Below are 21,018 nucleotides of genomic sequence, written 5' to 3'. Positions count from 1 at the left end.
TGCCTTATTTAACCATTTCAGTTTTGGTTTTTACTGATGGTTATCACATCTCTAGATAATGGTATGTAGCTCTTTGAAGATTTATAAAGTTTAGGGGTGCCTGGGTGGCTAAATCGGTTAAATGTCTGGCTCTTGGTTTCAGCTCAAGTCATGACCTCTCGGTTCATGGGTTCAGGCCCTAAGTCCAGCTCTGGATGCGCTGACAGTGCAGAGCCTGCTTGGGATTCGCTCTCTCTGCCCCTCCCTTGCTTGCTCACTGGGGCACTCTTTCAAAATAAACAAACTTAAAAAGAAAAACAAAAAGACTTCTAAAGTTTAGATAATGTATGTGTGTTGAATAAATTTACCTAACCCTTGTAAAACTTTTTACTTCCTTTCAAATCCTTCCAGTTTTTTAGTCTCATTTTCTCCACTGAGAAACTGCAACCACTGTTTTGTTTTGTTTTTTGTTTTTTTTTTAAGAGACAGCGTCACTTGTCTCTTCATTTTTAAGATCAGGACATTAGTTCTTCTATCCTTCCACCTACCTCTCTACCTCCATTAACCTACTGCCTTTACCTAACTACTCTAAAATACACTGCTGCTTTTACATTTTCAAGGTTAGTGACATTTGTATTGCTTTGTAAGCATAAAGTTTCTGTCTTTATAGTTTGATTCTTAACAGTCAATAAATACAGTTTTCTTTGCTTTCTTTATTGCAACTATTACTCCCAAGCCAAATAATACCGTTTACTTCTTTACATGTTCCATGTTGTGACACCCATGCTACTGAATGGTTAATATTCCTAGGGTAAATTTTAATTGGATTTCTTTTCTTTCCCCACCCCCATCTTTCTCCCTTCTTCCTTTTTCCTCTTTCTTCACCTCTTTTCTTCCTCCTCCTCCTCAGCACCCCCACCCCATAATTTTCTTCATCATGTCCTCACTTTTTTCCAGTTTCTCAGTCGTCTTTTTCACTCATTTTTAACTGTCTTCTGCGAGCCGTGTGTCATCCTTTTCCAACTTGATGGTGCCTACACTTGGCACAGCAGTTTCCCTGTGAGTCCACTGTTCGGTGGTTCCAGTTTCTTTTTTGTTCCTTGGTGTAGAGTTTTGTTTTATTGAAGTAAATTCACATAACTGCCTGAGAAAGTATAATAGTCATTAGTGCTGTATAGCATGCATTTTTCTCCCCTGCACATACCACCCAACTTCTAGGCACACTGTAGGTTTGTATAGTTCTGCTGCCTAAAAGTTAACTTGCTTTCAAGTTTAACTTTTCAGTGAAAAGCCTCCTTTCCTGTCTGAGAGTCACTAGAAGTGTTCCAGATAGTGGCAGTTCTGTCAGTCTGGTTTCTAGAATGAGGGTTATTTGACACAGAACTCTCAATATAACTGCAGTGGACATATAACATGAGAGAGAAATACACCTTTATTGTTTTAAGCCTGGAAGAGTTTTGAGTGATTATTGCAGCATAACCTAGTATCCTGACGGACGTCGGAAAGATATGAGTGTAACTCCTAATTTCAAATTATATTATTTTCTGAATACTTGATAGTTAATTTGGAGAGATGTAAAATTCTATATTAAAAATCCATTTCCTTCTGGAATATAAAGACATTGTTATGTTGTCCTCTTGCATTTCTTGTTGCTGATGATACGCTGATGGCAGTGCAATTCCTATTCCTTTGCTGGTCATCAAAATTTTCCTCCTCTCAAATCTTTTAGGATCTTCCATTTATCCTCATTTAAAATGTCATAGTAATGAATATTTTATGTATCCAGCTTAGCTCTCCATTGGCTGTTTCTTTTTGAAGATTACATGCATGTCTGTGTTCTGGGAAACTTCATTGCATTGGTTTGCTAATAATTTGCTGCTTTTTATTTTCTCAGTTCTTTTTTTCTTCATTTGATCTTAGTTGGACCTCTACTTTATTAATAACTCACTTTATCTCATTTCTCACATTTTCTGTCATCTTTGTTTTTTGTTTATATATTCTAAGAGATTTCCTTATATTATGTTCCAACATACCTTTTGTTTTCACCTATTTCAATTTTAGCCACTGTGTTTTTTTCTCTTATAAGAATGTGTCTCTTAGCTTAGTTACCCCAGAAAGCTGCAGTTAAGAAAAGGACTTGCATGTTAGTGTTTTGTTTCTAGAACTGATTCCATGAAGTAGGAGTGTAGGACAAGGAAAGTGACATAAAGGAGGGAAAGTCAGTACCAGGGTATGTTACCAGCCTGGTCAGTACTGTGGAGAGTTGGTTTCTATCCTCCTGGGACCATTTCAGGTAGTATGTAGAATGCTTCTTAGATTAATTAGGCCACCTAAAAAATAGTAGAGGAAGGAGAGAATGTATTATTGGCTCTTGTCCCCCATTTGTCAAGGTTGGTGTAAGGTGCCAGTAACTCTCTGCCGTATTTGGATGCATGTGGTCAACATAGCTGCTCATAGACGTCCCACAGTCACATCAGAGAAACTCCGGGGCAGAAAGCAAGATTGTTCAGGACCTCTGGCTAGTGTCTGGTTATCTCTTTAAGGAAGTTGGTTTGACTATGGCAGTGGCTGAAGGATGGTTGGGGAGTAGAAAGCAGTGGAGAGGTGAGGTAGGGCAAAATGAGTGATAACTATAGTCCACATTTTGCAATGCTCATATCCCTTGGTGCCCTCTATTGAGTACAGTTAGTTGCAGTGTTTTCAATATGGTGGCCAAGTTCATTCCCCTTTACCAAAGGGAATTAGTGGGAACAGGCTTTGGTCCTAGCTACTGCAGCTGGCCCTGAAGGAATAATAAAGTATCTATCATCCTCCTCCCCTTTTACAAATTTCTTGTTTCCTTCTCTCTGGGCCTGCATTTGGCTGTTCTGAACTATTAGTCTGATGGGATGACATGAGCCTTCATCCCCAAGTTACCTTAGCATTATTCGATCATGGCTGCTGCAGGTAAACTTGTAAGAGTTATCATTAGGCAATGATTTCTACCACTCTGAATTTTAGGCACTCCTCTACATCTCCTGGGTCTTGGAAAAATCTGTTTTTCCTACCATGTAACTGTGATCCTGATCAGGGTAATTGTCAAAGTTAGTTGTTCCCACTAATAATAACTATTTTCTTTGCCCATTGTCCCACTGATACGAGGAGTCCAAAATGAGCAAGTCATAGCTTTAGGTGAGTGGAAACCTTACTGTATCCCCTGATAGAAATTTCTCTACCAACCTACCCCCAGAAGCAGAACCCAGAAGAATCTGGGAGATTCAGGATTTTCAGGCTTTTTTCCCCTCACCCCAAGTCTCCCAGGGTTTCATTCTTTTTCTATCTAGGCCCTGACTCTCGCACAGGAGGCCTGTTGAAGTTGTGAGTTGAGTCTCTTTTGTAGCTCTGCTACCTTTGCAATTCTAAACCTGCTTTTCTGCTGCTTCAGAAGAAAAGAGTCTAAACACTGCCAGTGAGAACTTCTGACTTTGACAGCATGTTTTGATTTGATGTTTATTTAAACTGACACTGTCATTTTTTTTTTTACAAGGCATAGAAAACTGTAAACAAAAGCCATTTTCACTCTGTATAGTATTTAATTACCATTGTGTCCATACTGTCCATAGATCAGTACTTTACCATCTCCCAATTCTTTACTCCCCTGTGTGAATCATAAGTTGTTGATTTCATTGAATTCTAGAAGTTATCACTCATGTTATAGTTATTGCTCATGTCATCAGCAATGAGATTGTTACTGCCAGTTACAAGTTAATTGTCCAATTCCCAAGTCTTATTTTGTGGCTCTGCTCTTATTTCCAGTTCTGTTACAGACTGTCTCAGTCTGTGTTCTCCTCGAAAACAGAGCCTGAAATGAGGATCAGAATGTAGTAGTTTATTTTAAGAAATCCAAGGGTTACAGGAGTAGGGAACAGGGAAAGGTAAACCAGGAAAGTCCAGAGAAAGGAGGAAAGTACATTACCAAGCTGATCATCACTGTGAACAATTGGGACTTAATCCAGCTGGGACCTGACTACCTGAAGTATAGGCGAGCACTCCTACTGAACATACTGCAGTTATATACATGTGAGTGCTAGGTGAGGTTCTTCAGCAGTATGCAGTGGTGCCAAAGAAGTCATAGTGCAGAAGCTGAGAGATCTATGCTGTTAGGTTACAACTGTGCAGAAGCTCCTTGCCACAGCAAAAACTGGAGGAGGAAAATGGGCTGAAGAGATAAGAGGTGGGGCATAAGAGGTGTGAAATATATGAGTCCTCCCTTTTTTCTGTTCTGTTTTACAGTATATTATTTATATGGATGAATATTTTGGATATCTATATTTGCTAAAACAGTTAACCTTTCACTTTTTAAAGTTATCCTTTTTCACTGTGTCCTGAGGAGGGGGGGGAGAGAGAGAGAGAGAGAGAGAGAGAGAGAGAGAGAGAGAGAGTGTGTGTGTGTGTGTGTGTGCGTGCGCGCGCACGCATTTTGACTCACAGGGATCTCTGCACCAGTGAAGGACTTGTTAACTGGCTAGTTTTTTTTTTTTTTTTTTAATTTGAGATTTTTATTTCTGACTGATGTTGACTTTTATGCTAAGTATGTGTATATTACTAGACATTACTAAGTACTGTAAATGTCAAAATGAAAAAGGCTTTACTTGGATGTGGTACATTGATTCTGGTTACTTTATTTCATCTTGGACTGTTTATTTCATTTCCTTTAGAAAAGGACTCTCAATTTTTTTGTGGTCAGTGCGGGGAGGAGGGGGGATTAAGGAGGGTAGAAGTGTATGGACCACAAGTGTAAGTGTCTAGAAGCTGATATGTATATATATTTTTTCCTGTACCAGTATCTAGTCCTGGATCATATGTTGCATTTAGTTATCATACCTCCTTAGTCTCTTTTAATCTGAGATAATCCTTTGGGGTGTTTGTTGTTGTTGTTTCGTTTTGTTTTTGTCTTTCTTAATTTTACCACTATTGATGAATTATTGGCCAGTTATTTTATAGAATGACTTTCAGCTTAGGTTTGTTGGATGTCTCTTTATGATTAAATTCCAGTTGTGCATTTTTGGCAAGAATATGACAGAAGTGATATGCTCTTTTCATTATGATTTTCATGACTCATATAATGTTAATGTATCTCATTAATGGTAAATTAACTCTGATCACTTGATTAAGATGATGTTTCCAGGTTTCTGCACTGTAAAGTTACAATTTTTCCTTTTGAAATTAAGTATTTTGTGAGGAGATACCTTGAAACTGTGTAAATACCCTGTTTGTCATCATACTTTGCCCTCTATTTTTATTTATTTATTTTTTTAATTTTTTTTTTCAACGTTTATTTATTTTTGGGACAGAGAGAGACAGAGCACGAACAGGGGAGGGGCAGAGAGAGAGGGAGACACAGAATCGGAAACAGGCTCCAGGCTCTGAGCCATCAGCCCAGAGCCTGACGCGGGGCTCGAACTCACGGACCGTGAGATCGTGACCTGGCTGAAGTCGGACGCTTAACCGACTGTGCCACCCAGGCACCCCTGCCCTCTATTTTTAGTATCCATTAATTATTAACTGGAATTAGAACATAAGGAAGAGCTTCCCCTTTCCTTTATTTATTTATTTTTGTTTCTGTCAGTATAGATTTATGGATATTTGATTTATCCTATGGAGTTTAATCCAAAACTATCATTATTAATTTTTTACGCTCAAATTATTCCAGATTTGATTCATTGGAGCCCTCTCCAGTTGCTCACTACCCTTTTGATGTGTTCCCATCATTTAATGTACTTCAAGATGATTCATGCTCATCTTGTAGTTTTTCTTGCCTTGAACTAAAATCAGTCATTTGTCCAGGAAGCTGTGGTTCCTATTTTTGAGGAGTAATACACAGAAATTAAGATCTGGGTTGTAGCTGTGCTCATTGTTGCTGGGATGTTACTGTTTCTAGGCCCTTCTTAGAGTTGAGAAAAATATGTGTACAGTGTAACTTTTATTGGCAGTTCAAGAGAATAGAAACATTTTGATCATTCTAATAAAAAGGCAGGAAAAAGAGAATGCAGTGAGAAAAAACATGGTAATTAAATGTTAAATTGTTACAGATAAGTGTAAACTAGTATTTTAATGTAGTTGCTTTCATTTTCATTTAATGTATTACTTTTACATTAATTTAAGTATGAATCAAGTAAACTCATCTATTAAGAAAGATTGTTTAATCCACCTTTTATTTTTGTTTAAAATGAAAATAACTAATACAGAATGACCTTGAATTGTTTTATATATGTGTCTGTATTTAGCCAGTACTAAGTGAAAATTAATGTAATGCTGTTAATATCAAAGTAGAATAAAAGATGCACAGTATGAAATGTAATAAAGAAAAACATTTCTGTGGATAGAAGTAATTCACTAAGAATTAACAAATAAGAAAAATTGTAAGATTTCAGTATACCTCGGAAACCAGTAAATCAAGCAAACAATAAATTAGTATGAAAATTGTTTTTGTAACAAAAGTTGAAAGTTGATTTTTTTAAAAAAAGTTCATTTTTTTTATTTTGAGAGAGAGAGGGGGTGGGGCAGGGGCAGGGAGTGAGGGAGAGAAAGAATCCCAAGCAGGCTCCATGTTGTTAGTGCAGAGCCCAACGTGGGGCATGATCTTTCAACTGCTAGATCAAGACCTAAGCTGATACATAGAGTCAGATGTTCAACCTACTGAACCACCCAGGGGCACCGGAAGTTGAGTATTTTGGCAAAACAAGTAACAAGATTCATCAGTTGAATTCGGTAGCTCAAAGGAAGTATGTACATTCTTTTCAAGTGCAGATGAAAAATTTTGTACAATTGAACTTAGACATGGTCACAGATAAAACCTCAACAAATTCTAACGTATCTATGTAAAACAACTCTTGACTATAGTGCAAGAAAATTTTAAGAAACCATTAATTAAAAGGAATATCCTTCCCCCAAACATGTACATTAAGAGTTCTATTCAGTGTAGTGGACTGAGTTGATTTTAATGGACTCCACGCTTTTCCACTTCTGCTTCAGTCGCATGCATATACATCCTGAAGAAAAGACAACATAGAACAACATACACAGCCAAGTCTGAAACCACGAAAGGATATCCACCGATTGTTAGGTTTAATAAAAGGAAATTCCATGAATAGATGCTTGTAGGAAGTATAAAAAAGTGGTTTTGGGGGAGAATAAAAAAAACTTTGGGGCACCTGGGTGGCTCAGTCGGTTAAGCGTCCGACTTCGGCTCAGGTCAAGATCTCACAGTTCGTGAATTCGAGCCCCGTATCAGGCTCTGTGCTAACAGCTCAGAGCCTGGAGCCTGCTTCACATTCTGTGTCTCTCTCTCTGCCCCTTCCCTGCTCATGCTGTGTCTCTCTCTGTCTCAAAAATAAATAAACATTAAAAAAAAAAAATTAAAAAAAAATTTTTAAAAAGGTAAGTGCCTTAACAATAGGCATCAAAATTTACACTATCTGTAGAGTGCAGTGACTTCAGGCCAAAAAAGTTAAATTATAATGAAATTGGTGATCACGTTAAGCTGCAGCAAAGGAGGACAGAAAAATTGTGAATGGATGCTTTCACAATCCAGGACATGTGCAGTGTTTGCAGAGATCAGTACCTATTGAAGATTAATTCATGAAAACCACATGAGATAACAACTATACAAAATAGGATGATTTGCACCTAAAGATTGTAGACAGAGGAAAAAAAGTGTTTAGACATGAAAGGGTAAGTTAATATAAGAATGGAATGAGTTGAGAAAGATACATAAAATAACTATTCCAAAATTCTAGAAATCAGAAATTCATTTATTATATGAAATTTAATATTATATGAAGTGAAACTGAACTGAATGGATGAATAGAAGAGCGAACAAGATCAGCTGTAGATGGAATTAGTGAATTTTTTGTTTTCCTGACTGAACCTTGACTGATAGAGCCCCCTAGACCTAAAGGCTCTAGGAATTTACAGTAAACTGATTAAAATAGAGGTGTTACATGCTGACTGCCTACATTAGAGCTCTGATGGTTACCTGTTGTACTTCGAAGGCTTTTTTGTTTCTAATTGTTCTCCTGGCATTGATCACCTATCCTATATTTTATTGCAGCATCTGGGATTGATTTCAATGTCTTTGCCTCAATTAAAAAATTTTTTTAAATAATTTTTTTAATGTTTTATTTATTGTTGAGAGACAGAGAGCACAAGTGGGGGAAAGGCAGAGCAAGACAGAGACAGAGGATCTGAAGTGGGCTCTGCACTGACAGCAGCGAGCCTGATGTGGGGCTCAAACTTAGCCATGAGATCATGACCTGAGCCAAAGTCGGACACTCAGTAGACCGAGCCACCCTCATTTTTTTTTTTTTTTTTAAGAAAGAGAGAGAGAGATTGAGTGCACAAGTGGGGGAGAGAGAGAGAGAAAGAATGAGAATCTTAAGCAGGCTCCACACTCAGTGAGTGGAGCTCCCTGATGTGGTGCTTGATCACACAACCCTGGGATTGTGACCTGAGCCAAAACAGAGTCAGACAGTAAATTAACTGAGCGACCCAGGTGTCCCCTTGCCCCAGTTTTTATTTCATTCCATTCTGCCTCTCAAAACCTGCATGTCCTCATTATGATTGATCAGTCATAGCTCCAAAGTTCATCTCTGACTTAGTATTTCTAATTAATTGTTGCTAGTTTATATGATCTTATTTTTGATCGTATAATCAATCTTTGTTTTTTTGCCACTCTGGGCCCTGTCATCCATGACCCCAGAATTCTATATTTTTTAGATAATGAGTTTACCCTTTGCAGCTTGTCTTCACCAAAGAAGAGTCAGTAGAAAAAACACCACAGTAGACAATGTGCGCAGTACGTGCAAACAACAACAAACCTGAAGAGACAAAAAACATACAAAAAGATGGCCAATTAAACCCAGTAAACTGCATTTCCATATGTTTTGCATTGGTAAAATAAATATCCACCATAGGAGAGGCACCAAATAACTGGTGACTCTAGAGCTGGTCTGATGGCTCTTTCGACAGATTGGTGATGGGTGCAGAGATGAAGGTTTACACATGGCCTACCAGAATGACTCCCTCTAACTATGACTGGGCTACTAATACTGATACAAAGAATCTAGCCTGCTCGTATGTCTACTTGGATTATACTTCTGGAGATCAATGGGGCTGAAGATTCGGTGGGCCTCCTTCATGCTTATCTTTGTCAGGGCTTCATATAACCCCCATTTCACAGACTTCACTTTAAAATTATTCATCTGAGTTGTATCATGGTGCAGTACCCAAAGGTACAGAATCTTTGGGATGCTAAAAAATGAGAAATTTGAAATATCTGCTGTGCCAGTTTTCAGTTTATTGTGTCTCAGCTTCAGATTCAGCTTTGTGATATTGAATCTGGACCCTGTAAACATTTCTTCTTTGCTAACTGGATAAATGTCAAGCTTCACCAGTAGAGGTCCCTGGAGTGACTTTTATTATTATCTGGTAATTTTTGTGAATATTATTGGATTTTAAGAACATATATTTTTAAAAATGTACTTAAAAGTTCTAAAGATACTTTTAAAAATATAAAAAATCTTAATATTTGTATTACTTATTTGTATTACTTATCCTTTAATAGATACTGCATTCTATATGGAAATCAAAACTCCTACACAGTTCCTGATGTAGATGGACCCATCTTCCCTGTGTTATTTTCAAGAATAACTTCATAATCACTTGATTTTTGTCTTTGACCTCTATGTTGCTTACAAAATTCTGACTGTAAGCTGTATATTTGAAATAAACAGTATTAACACAGAGATTATAAAGATGAAAAAGTTACATCAATCCTGTCATTCTGTGTAACCGCTTGGAGTTTTTGTGTTTAAATTTTTTTGGACAACTTAGACATTTGAAAGCTGTTAGGATTGATCTTGAAGAAACAACCACATGGATAGTATTGTAGTTTTTGCAATGTATAATGGGATTTTTGTGACTCTGTTCAATGTATCTTTATGTTTGCCTCTTTTCCTAACTCTATGTATATATATTGCTTTATGTGAAACTGCAAAATTAAAGTGAATAAGAGGATTCTTTGATCATGTATGATTGGACATAGGTTTATGTATCTGATTATATGGTCTAAGAATTGCAAAGATCAATTTTTTTTAGAATAAAACTATTTATTACATTTTAATATAGTCAAAACACATGTTTAAAAATTACACAATTAAAAACATTTTTAATTTCTGAATGCAATTATAACAGTGACATAAAATTTTATTATTAAAGTGATTTTTGGTAATAACATTATACACTGTATGATGAATATATTGTTAAAACTTTACCTTGTATACCAAATATACTACCTAACCCATTTTCTGTTATTTTTGGTGTGGTTTACAGGTATTATTTTCAGTGTAGATTTTACTTAAATTCCATGTTTTTAAGCCACTGTAGTCAACTTATAAAAGTTACTTATCAAGCTAAAATACAGTGGAATAAAATTACACTTAAAGTAATTTAATTCCCTTAACACAAATTATTAATATGTATGCAAATATAAAGAATAGGTGCTTAACTCAAGGACAATGTAAATAAAAGCAATTTTGCTTGTGCTTTAGGTTTGCTTTATATTCAAGTCCTGTGGGAACACTGCCAGAAATGCTGTTTCCCACAAGGGTTACAACACTTAGGAGAAAATAATTACAGTTAATTTAGATTTTGACTGTTTGCACTTTTATTTTTATTTGAACAAAACTGTTGGTAAAGCCTTGTTTTTAACCATTATTCTAGATTTATAAAACTGGATCTTTTAGAAATTATGTTATGTTAAAGGCATCCAAATTGGTCTATAAAATACTAGCTTATCTTCTTACCAGAGAAGGCTCCGAGGAAGCCTGGTATTATTAAATACCTACCTTTCTGGTATTTAATTTCTAAGTGATTAAAGCTTTGAAAATTGTTGTTGTTGCAGAGCAGAAAACATTAAAATATTTTCAGTTTCACTGATGCTTTTATCCACATTTACATCCAGCACTTAGATACATTATGATATGCACAGTTATCACAGGGACAGTTTGCATTATTTATGTGGCTTTTAGTTTATAATGAGGTTAATTATGCACAAATGCATAATATATACAGGAATGTAGGTGCATTTGCAACAATGCTGACTATACCTCATTTCCACCTGAAAGACAATGACAAGTGTTATGAAGTAAAAAGAAAAATCTAAGAGAAAGTACTTCTACTTGAAACAGAAAACACCTAAGATATGGTGTTCTATACATAATCTGCATTTTTATTGAGATAGTTCGTATTCATGTAGTTTCTCAACAATCTGTAAGCAAACTCTAACATCCAGTATGTTTCAAAGTACCTGTCATTTCCATATAAGCAAAAAGGCCTGAGAAAAAAATGTTGGGTATTATACCATGAATGAGGCAATATAGAGGGGGCCTTGAAATTATGTCTACTAGAGTGGGGGGAAATCTTCACACACCATTTCTCAATTATAGTAGTTACTTTGCAACAGAAAACCGTATTTTTATATTTTTTAATTTTATTAAAAAAAAATTTTTTTTAACGTTTATTTATTTTTGAGACAGAGAGACAGAGCATGAACAAGGGAGGGTCAGAGAGATAGAGGGAGACACAGAATCCGAAACAGGCTCCAGGCTCTGAGCTGTCAGCACAGAGCCCGACGCGGGGCTCCAACTCACGGACGGCGAGATCGTGACCTGAGCGGAAGTCGGACGCTTAACCGACTGAGCCACCCAGGCGCCCCTAATTTTATTTTTTAAAATTTACATCCAAATTAGCATATAGTGCAACAGTGATTTCAGAGTAGATTCCTTAGTGCCCCTTACCCATTTAGCCCATCCCCCCTCCTGCAACCCCTCCAGTAACCCTCTGTTTGTTCTCCATATTTATGAGTCTTTTCTGTTTTGTCCCCCTCCCTGTTTTTATATTATTTTTTCCCCTCCCTTATGTTCATCTGTTTTGTTTCCTAAAGTCCTCATATGAGTGAAGTCATATGATTTTTGTCTTTCTCTAATTTCACTTAGCATAATACCCTCCAGTTCCATCCATGCAGTTGCAAATGGCAAGATTTCATTCATTTTGAGCCGAGTAATACTCCATTGTATGTGTATATATATATATGTATATATGTGTCTATATATATGTATATATGTGTATATGTATATATGTGTATATATATGTATATATGTGTATATATATGTGTATATATGTGTGTGTGTGTGTATATATATATATATATATATATATATATATATATATATACACACACATACCAACTCTTCTTTATCCATTCATCCATCGATGGACATTTGGGCTCTTTGCATACTTTGGCTATTGTTGATAGTGCTGCTGTGAACATTGGGGTGCATATGCCCCTTCGAAACAGCACCTCTGTATCCCTTGGATAAATAACTAGTAGTGCAATTGCTGGGTCATGGGATAGTTCTATAATTTTTTGAGAAACCTCCATACTGTTTTCCAGAGTGGCTATGCCACTTTGCATTCCCACCAGCAGCGCAAAAGAGATCCTCTTTCTCAGCATCCTCACCAACATCTGTTGTTGCCTGAGATGTTAATGTTAGCCATTCTGACAGGTATGAGGTGGTATCTCATCGTGGTTTTGATTTGTATTTCACTGATGAGTGATGTTGAGCATTTTTTCATGTGTCAGTTGGCCATCTGGGTGTCTTCTTTGGAGAAGTGCTATTCATGTCTTTTGCCCATTTCTTCACTGGATTATTTGTTTTTTGGGTGTTGAGGTTGGTAAGTTCTTTATAGATTTTGGATACTAACCCTTTATCTGATATGTCATTTGCAAATATCTTCTCCCATTCTGTCAGTTGCCTTTTAGTTTTGCTGATTGTTTCCTTCGCTGTGCAGAAGCTTCTTATTTTGATGAGGTCCCAGTAGTTCATTATTGCTTTTGTTTCCCTTGCCTCCGGAGACGTGTTGAGGAAGAAATTACTGCGGCCAAGGTCAAAGAGGTTTTTGCCTGCTTTCTCCTCGAGGATTTTGATGGCTTCCTGTCTTACATTGAGGTCTTTCATCCATTTTGAGTTTATTTTTGTGTATGGTGTAAGAAAGTGGTCCAGGTTCATTCTTCTGCATGTCGCTGTCCAGTTTTCCCAGCACCACTTGCTGAAGAGACTGTCTTTATTCCATTGGATATTCTTTCCTTCTTTGTCAAAGATTAGTTCCCCATACATTTGTGGGTCCATTTCTGGGTTCTCTATTCTGTTTCATTGGTCTGAGTGTCTGTTTTTGTGCCAGTACCATACTGTCTTGATGATTACAGCTTTGTAGTAAAGCTTGAAGTCTGGGATTGTGATGCTCCTGCTTTGGTTTTCTTTTTCAAGATTGCTTGGGCTATTCAGGGTCTTTTCTGGTTCCATAGAAATTTTAGGATTGTTTGTTCTAGCTCTGTGAAGAATTCTGGTGTTACTTTCATAGGGATTGCATTGAATATGTAGATTGCTTTGGGTAGTATCGACATTTTAACAATGTTCTTCCTATCTAGGAGCATGGAATCTTTTTCCTTTTTTTGTGTGTGTCTTCAATTTCTTTCATAAGCCTTCTGTAGTTTTCAGTGTATAGCTTTTTCACCCCTTTGGTTAGATTTATTCCTAGGTATTTTATGGGTTTTGGTGCAACTGTAAATGGGATCAATTCCTTGATTTCTCTTTCTGTTGCTTCATTGTTCGTGAATAGGAATGCAACCGATTTCTGTGCATTGATTTTATATCCTGCAACGTTGCTGAGTTCATGAATCAATTCTAGCAGTTTTTTGGTGGCATCTTTTGGGTTTTCCATATAGAGTACCATATCATCCGCGAAGAGTAAAAGGTTGACCTCCTCCTGGCTGATTTGGATGCCCTTTATTTCTTTGTGTTGTCTGATTGCAGAGGCTAAGACTTCCAATACCATGTTGAATAACAGTGGCAAGAGTGAACATCACTGTCTTGTTCCTAACCTTAGGGGGAAAGCTCTCAGTTTTTCCCCATTGAGGATGATATTAGTGTTGGGTCGTTCATATATGGCTTTTATGATCTCAAGGTATGATCCTTCTGTCCCTACTTTCTTGAGGGTTTTTATCAAGAAAGGATGCTGTATTTTGTCAAACGCTTTCTCTGCATCTATTGAGAGGGTCATATGGTTTTTGTCCTTTCTTTTATTGATGTGATGAATCACATTAATTGTTTTGTGGATATTGAACCAGCCCTGCATCCCAGGTATAAATCCCACTTGGTCGTGGTGAATAATTTTTTTAATGTATTGTTGGATTCGGTTGGCTAATATCTTGTTGAGGATTTTTGCATCCATGTTCATCAGGGAAATTGATCTCTAGTTCTTTTTAGTGGGGGTTTCTGTCTCCTTTTGGAATCAAGGTAATGGCCTTATAGCAAGAGTTTGGAATTTTTCCTTCCATTTCTATTTTTTAGAACAGCTTCAAAGGAATAGGTGTTAACTCTTCCTTAAATGTTTGGTAGAATTCCCCTGGAAAGCCATCTGGCCCTGGACTCTTGCTTTTTGGCAGATTTTTGATTACTAATTCAATTTCCTTATTGGTTATGGGTCTGCTCAAATTTTCTATTTCTTTCTGTTTCAGTTTTGGTAGTGTATCTGTTTCTAGGAATTTGTCCATTTCTTCCAGGTTGCCCATTGTATTGACATGTAATTGCTCATAATATTCTATTATTGTTTGTATTTCTTCTGTGTTGGTTGTGATCTCTCCTTTTTCATTCTTGATTTTATTTATTTGGGTTCTTTTTGATCAAACTGGCAGGTGGTTTACCAATTTTGTTAATTCTTTCAAAGAACCAGCTTCTCATTTCATTGATTGGTTCTGCTATTTTTTTGGTATTGATAGCATTAATTTCTGCTGTAATCTTTATTATTTCCTGTGTTCTGCTGGTTTTGGGTTTTATTTGTTGTTCTTTTTGCAGCTCCTTAAGCGTAAGGTTAGGTTGTGTATCTGAGATCTTTCTTCCTTCTTTAGGAAGGCCTGGATTGCTATATACTTTTCTCTTATGACTGCCTGTACTGCGTCCCAGAGGTTTTGGGTTGTGGTGTTATCATTTTCATTGGCTTCCATATACTTTTTAATTTCCTCTTTAATTTCTTGGTTGGCCCATTCATACTTTAGAAGGTTGTTCTTTAGTCTCCAAGTGATTGTTACCTTTCCAAATTTTTTCTTGTTGTTGATTTCAAGTTTCAGGGTGTTGTGGTCTGAAAATATGCATGGTATGATCTCGATCTTTTTGTGCTTGCTGAGGGCTGATTTATGTCCCAGTACATGGTCTATTCTGGAGAACGTTCCATGTGCACTGGAGAAGAATGTATATTATGCTGCTTTAGGATGAAATGTTCTGAATATATCTGTTAAGTCCATCTGGTCCAGTGTGTCATTCAAAGTCATTGTTTCCTTGTTGACTTTTTGATTAGATGATCTATCCATTGCTGTGAGTGGGGTGTTGAAGTCTCCTACCATTATGGTATTACTAATGAGTTTCTTTATGTTTGTGATTAATTGGTGTATGTCTTTGGGTGCTCTCACATTTGGTGCATAAATGTTTACAGTTGTTAGGTCTTCTTAGTTATAGAGCCCTTGATTATGATATAATGCCCTTCTGCATCTCTTGATACCGTCTTTATTTTAAAGTCTAGATTGTCTGATAGAAGTATGGCTATCTTTGGCTTTCTTTTATTGACCATTAGCATGATAGATGGTTCTCCATCCCCTTATTTTCAATGTGAAGGTGTCTTTAGGTCTAAGGTGGGTCTCTTGTAAACAGCATATAGATGGATCTTGTTTTCTTACCGTTTTATTACCCTACATCTTTTGATTGAGCATTTAGTCCATTGATGTTTAGAGTGAGTACTGAAAGATATGAACTTATTGCCATTATGATGCTTGTAGAGTTGGAGTTTCTGGTGGTGGTCTCTGGTCCTTTCTTATCTTTGTTGCTTTTGGTATTTATGTATGTATGTATTTATGTATGTATGTATTTTCTATATATATTCATCTTTTCTCCCTTCAGAGAGTCTCCCTTAAAATTTCTTGCAGGGCTGGTTTAGTGGTCACAAACTAAATCCTTTAATTTTTGTTTGGGAAACTTTTTATCTCTCCTATTTTGAATGACAGCCTTGCTGGATAAAGAATTCTTGAGTACATATTTTTCTGATTCAGCACATTGAATATATCCTGCCACTCCTTTCTGGCCTGCCAAGTTTCTGTGGATAGGTCTGCTGTAAATCTGATTTGTCTTCCCTTGTTGTGTAGGGATTTTATTTTCCCTTGTTGCTTTCATGATTCTCTCCTTGCCTGAGTATTTTGTTTAATTGACTATAATATGCCTTGTTCATGTTTGGTTTTTGTTGAATCTCATGGGGGTCCTCTGTGTTTCCTGGATTTTGATGTCTGTGTCTTTCCCCAGGTTAGGAAAGTTTTCCACTATGATTTGCTCACATAACCCTTCTACCCCTATTTCTCCTCTTCCTCCTTTGGGACCCTGATGATTCTGATCTTGTTCCTTTTTAATGAGTCACTGATTTCTCTAATTCTTAAATCGTGCTCTTTTGTCTTAATCGTCCTCTTTTTTTCTGCTTAATTATTTTCTATAAGTTTGTCCTATATTGCTGATTCTCTGTTCTGTCTCATCCATCCTTTCTGCTGCTGCATCCGTCCATGATTGCAGCTCAGTTACAGCATTTTTAATTTCATTCTGGCTATTTTTTACTTCTTTTATCTCTGTAGAAAGGGATTCTAATCTATTTTTGACTCCAGCTAGTATTCTTATTATCGCAATTCTAAATTCTGGTTCAGACATCTTGCTTGTATCTGTGTTGGTTAAATCCCTGGCTGTCGTTTCTTCCTGCTCTTTCTTTTGGGGTGACTTCCTTCGTTTTGTCATTTTGAAGGGAGAAAAGGAATTAATGAGGTAGAAAAATTAAAATGAAAAAATTAAAATAAAAAAATATGAAAGTTAAAAAATAAACACTCACACACACACAGAAAATCTAATAAATGGTGCTAGATCCTAGGTGTGTTTTGGTCTGGGTGTTGATAGTGATTAGACAGAAAAAAGGGGGGGGGGGGATGGAAATCATTTGAGAGTTTGAAAGAGTGAATACACTGAAGTAGACTAAAATGAGATGATGGGAGTAAAATAGAATTTGAAAAAATTTACACAAAAGTGAAGAATATAGTAGAAAAAAATTAAAGAAAAATATTTTTAATAAAAACTAAAAATGAAAATGAATTTTTTCTTTTTGTATTCAAAAAAAGAAAAGAAAGAAATGATTGAAAATTTTGAAAATTTGAAAAAGTGGATACACTGTAGTTGACTAAAATAAAATAATGGAAGTAAAATAGAATTTGAAAAAATTTACATAAAAGCAAAAAATATAGTAAAAAAATTAAAGGAAAATATTTTTAATAGAAATTGAACATAGAAATGAAGTTTTTCTGCATTCAAGAAAAAGAATAGAAACAAAAAAAAAAGGAAATCGTTTGAAAATTTGAAAAGGTGAATACACTGAAGTAGACTAAAATAAAATGATGGAAGTAAGAGAGTTTGAAAAAATTTACACAAAAGTAAAAAATATAGTAAAGAAATTAAAAATATTAAAAATTGAAAATAAAAATGAATTTTTCTTTCTGTATTCAAGAAAAAGAAAAATAGTGTAAAGAGAAAAAAGAAAATTGAATAGATGGACCTACAGATTGAAATAGGAGTGAAATTACTTCCTTTTCCCATAGAAGTCAGACTATGTAGCGCTTTATAGTCCATAAACTAAGTAGGTGGTGAGACTTGTGTTCTTGAAGAATGAGGTGGCCTCGTTGGGCGGGGCTCATTGTAACGGCTCCGTTCTCCACTAGATGGCACTGCTAGTCCACGGGGGGTGGATTGTTGTGGTGCTCGTAGGTGTGTATGCATGCGCATGTGTGGGAGAGGTGAAAATGCCGTCAGACAGCTACCCAGTCTCTAGTATCGGATCTATGTTCTCCCCGATCGGCAATTGCGCACTTGTCCTCTGTCTTCAGCTTTCATCTGCTCCCTGCTTTTTCACTGTTCATGACCAGGCCCCACCCAGGCAGTACCTCTCTCCCAAGTTTTGTATCAAATGCGGCTTTTTACCCTGGTCTCTTACTTCTGAAGGACTGTGGCTTTGACCCGTTCTGCCCCTCTGTGGGAGGGTCTCACTGAGCAATGGCCAAAAGCTGGCTGCACCCAGGAACGCTTGTGGGACCCTGCTGCTGCCCGTGCCCCGAGACTGTGGCCAGGTGCCTGCCTGCCCCATAAAAAGTTTGCGAGATAGTGTAGCAGCAGCTTTTCAGGGATTATGGAAAATCACAACACATATCTGGCACCAGGCTTCACCCTTAACGACCTTGTTCCAGCACCAGCGAATGTGGCTGTTTTCTGGGGTCTGCTGCGACCGGTGGCTTCAGTAGTCTCCACTAAATGGCCTTTCAGCAGTGGAACTGATTTTCCCCGTGTGGCCTGAGAACCTCCCGGACCCCACTCTGTTCCTGGCGATTCACCCTTCTCACCAGAGCACCTCCACGTATCGAGCTGTGGAGTTGCAGACTTTGTGCTCCCCTTGTTTATAGTCTGAATGGAATTTAAACCCTCTCCTTTCTCCTTTCTCCTTTTCCCTTTTTAGTTGAGTCCCTGCGGCTGTTTCTAATTTTCCACTTTCTCTCCAGCTGCTTTTGGGGAGGGGTACTTTTCCCGTATTCCTCCCCCTCCCAAGTCGCCATCCTCTCTTTGCCTGCAAAGTGGCTCCCTGCCCTCCACCGGCTTCTCTCTCCCCCAAGTTCACCTCTTCGTGCCACATACCTGCTGAATTCTGTGGTTCAGGTTGTGCAGATTGTTGTGTTAATCCTCCAATTAGTTTTTTAGGTGTATAGGATGGTTTAGTGTTGGTCTGGCTGTATTTCATGGACGCGAGACACACAAAAAACTTTCATGCTGTTCTGCCATCTTGGCTCCTCCAATATCTCAATAACTTGTATTTGAGTTCACAGATTCTTCTGCTTCATAGAGTATGCTGTTGATGATCTGTATTCATTTTTTCATTTCATTCATTATATTCTTCAGACCCAATATTTCTGTTTGTTTGGTCCTCATATAAGCAAAATATCCTCTTTAATTTTTTTCTCACTTTATCTTTGGCTCATTTTTTTATGATTTCTATCTGTACTGAAACTCCCATTGTGTACATATATTGTTTTTCTGATTTCATTGATTTTTCTGTGTTCTTTTAAGCTTACTCTGCTTCCTTAGAACGATCTAATTTGTAATTTTTGCAGGCAATTCACAGATTTGCATTTCTTTGTGTTCTTTGGTGGTGTCATATTTCCTTGACTTTTCTTATTCCTTGAAGTCTTGTGTCAGTTTTCACATTAAAGAAGTGATCATTCCCTCCAGGGTTTGCTGACTGGCTCTGGGGGAAAAAAACACCTTCACCCGTCGGTCCAACTAGCTTTATCAGTCCTTTTCTATGGATATGTCTGCTCCTTACTTCTTGTTCCCTCTTGAGGGGATGTCTTCAGATTGTATGACTTATCCTAACCCACAAAAACAGACCTAGTGTTGAGAGCTTCCCATTCATTTTCCCTAGGGCAGGACCCTGAAATGTTTAAGTTTGTGTAAACTCTCCCAATCCCACAGATTCAGGCCAGCCTTTTTCACTTGCCCAAAAGCTGTCTACAAAGGCTTAGTCTCACCATAATGGGGTCCTGCACCTTGAGCTATCAAGCTAATAGGAGTGAGGTACATGCAGTGTGGGGGACAACTGTGGGCCTAGCTGGGGAAGGGAGGTGTGAAGATGAGATGTCCCCAAAAGCTGGTAGGCAGGCTTCCTGATGGAGTCCATAATTCTTGCTGGTATCACTTCAGAAAACAATTGCTAATAATCAAAAAGCTCAAAGAAAGCTGATGTGGATAACATAAGATTAGAATATCAGTCAGGATTCATGGGTCCATTTCAGAGAATACAGATTTTAACATATACGAAAAAGAGAGTTAACATATTTTACCCAAGACTGACATTCTCTGAAATAAACTTTTTGAAAGTCAGGAAAGTTTCTTTGTTTAAAGCGGGTAATGAGAGTGTAAAAATGAAAGTAGGGATGTTAGAAAACTATTACAGTAAATCCAAGTTGGATATGAAAATGGCTAGGTTTAAAGTGATAGTAGCAACTGACAGAGAAGAACAGATCAATATATAACTTGGGAGTAGAACTTATAGATACGGTGATCAATTGAATAATTGCTCAATCCTGTTTTTTATTAGTCAGATATGATATTGGAAATGATAATGTTATTATGATATATTTCTTACTGACTAATTCCTTGTATAAAATCAATTTTTTTTAAGAAAAAATTTTTTTATTTTTTTGAGAGGGAGAGAAAGAGAGACAGAGCACAAGTAGGGAAGGGGCAGAGAGAGAGGGAGACACAGAATCGAAAGCAGTCTCAGGCTCTGAGCTGTCAGCACAGGGTCCCATGTGGGGCTCGAATCCATGGGCTGTGAAATCATGACCTGAGCCGAGGTCAGACTCAACCGACTGAGCCACCCAGGCGCCCCTAAAATCAACTTTTTAAGCAAAAGGATTATTGATAAAGTTATTGTCCTAAATATCATTGGACCCATTTCTACATGGGGTGGTGGTTTCCAGGTGTAGGGATCCAAGCAAAAAAAAGAAAATAGAATTTTACATTATAAAAAGTTTGTTAGAACAAGAAAGTAAAGAAAATAGAATTGAATGTGCTGGAAGGAAGAATAAGATTATTAAGGTATCTTCTTCATGACTTGCCTTTATTCTGTTTCTTTTCAACATAATATGAATCTGATCTAGAATCAGAACTTGAATTCATATATGAAGTAATAGCAAAAGAAAAAAAATATTTTTTTCTCTTAAAGATAGATGTGATTTGGCAGAAAGGGCACTGAATTCAGCATGAGAACATTTGGATTTAAATTTTCTCCCTGCCCTAATGCCTCTGGCACATATACTCT

The 21,018-nt window shown here is 37.1% G+C and overlaps 1 protein-coding gene across 2 annotated transcripts in view; it reads left to right on the top strand.

Moving 5' to 3' along the window:
- The first annotated feature begins 458 nt into the window (after window positions 1–458).
- LOC112858061 (UDP-glucuronosyltransferase 2C1-like) overlaps window positions 459–21,018 on the top strand; it is a 50,327-nt gene continuing 29,767 nt past the window's right edge. The window contains exon 1 of one of the 2 annotated variants that reach the window (XM_086704904.1): window positions 459–599. The gene's annotated coding sequence lies outside the window, so the exon portion shown is untranslated. Of the gene's footprint in view, window positions 600–17,980; window positions 18,559–21,018 lie in introns of those variants that run through there. The other variant, XM_086704905.1, reaches the window with a different exon arrangement.

Source organism: Puma concolor, chromosome B1 (assembly GCF_028749965.1).
Source record: "Puma concolor isolate L17-30 chromosome B1, mPumCon1.1.hap2, whole genome shotgun sequence".
NCBI classification, from domain to species: domain Eukaryota; kingdom Metazoa; phylum Chordata; class Mammalia; order Carnivora; family Felidae; genus Puma; species Puma concolor.
This window is presented reverse-complemented; position numbering and strand designations above follow the sequence as displayed.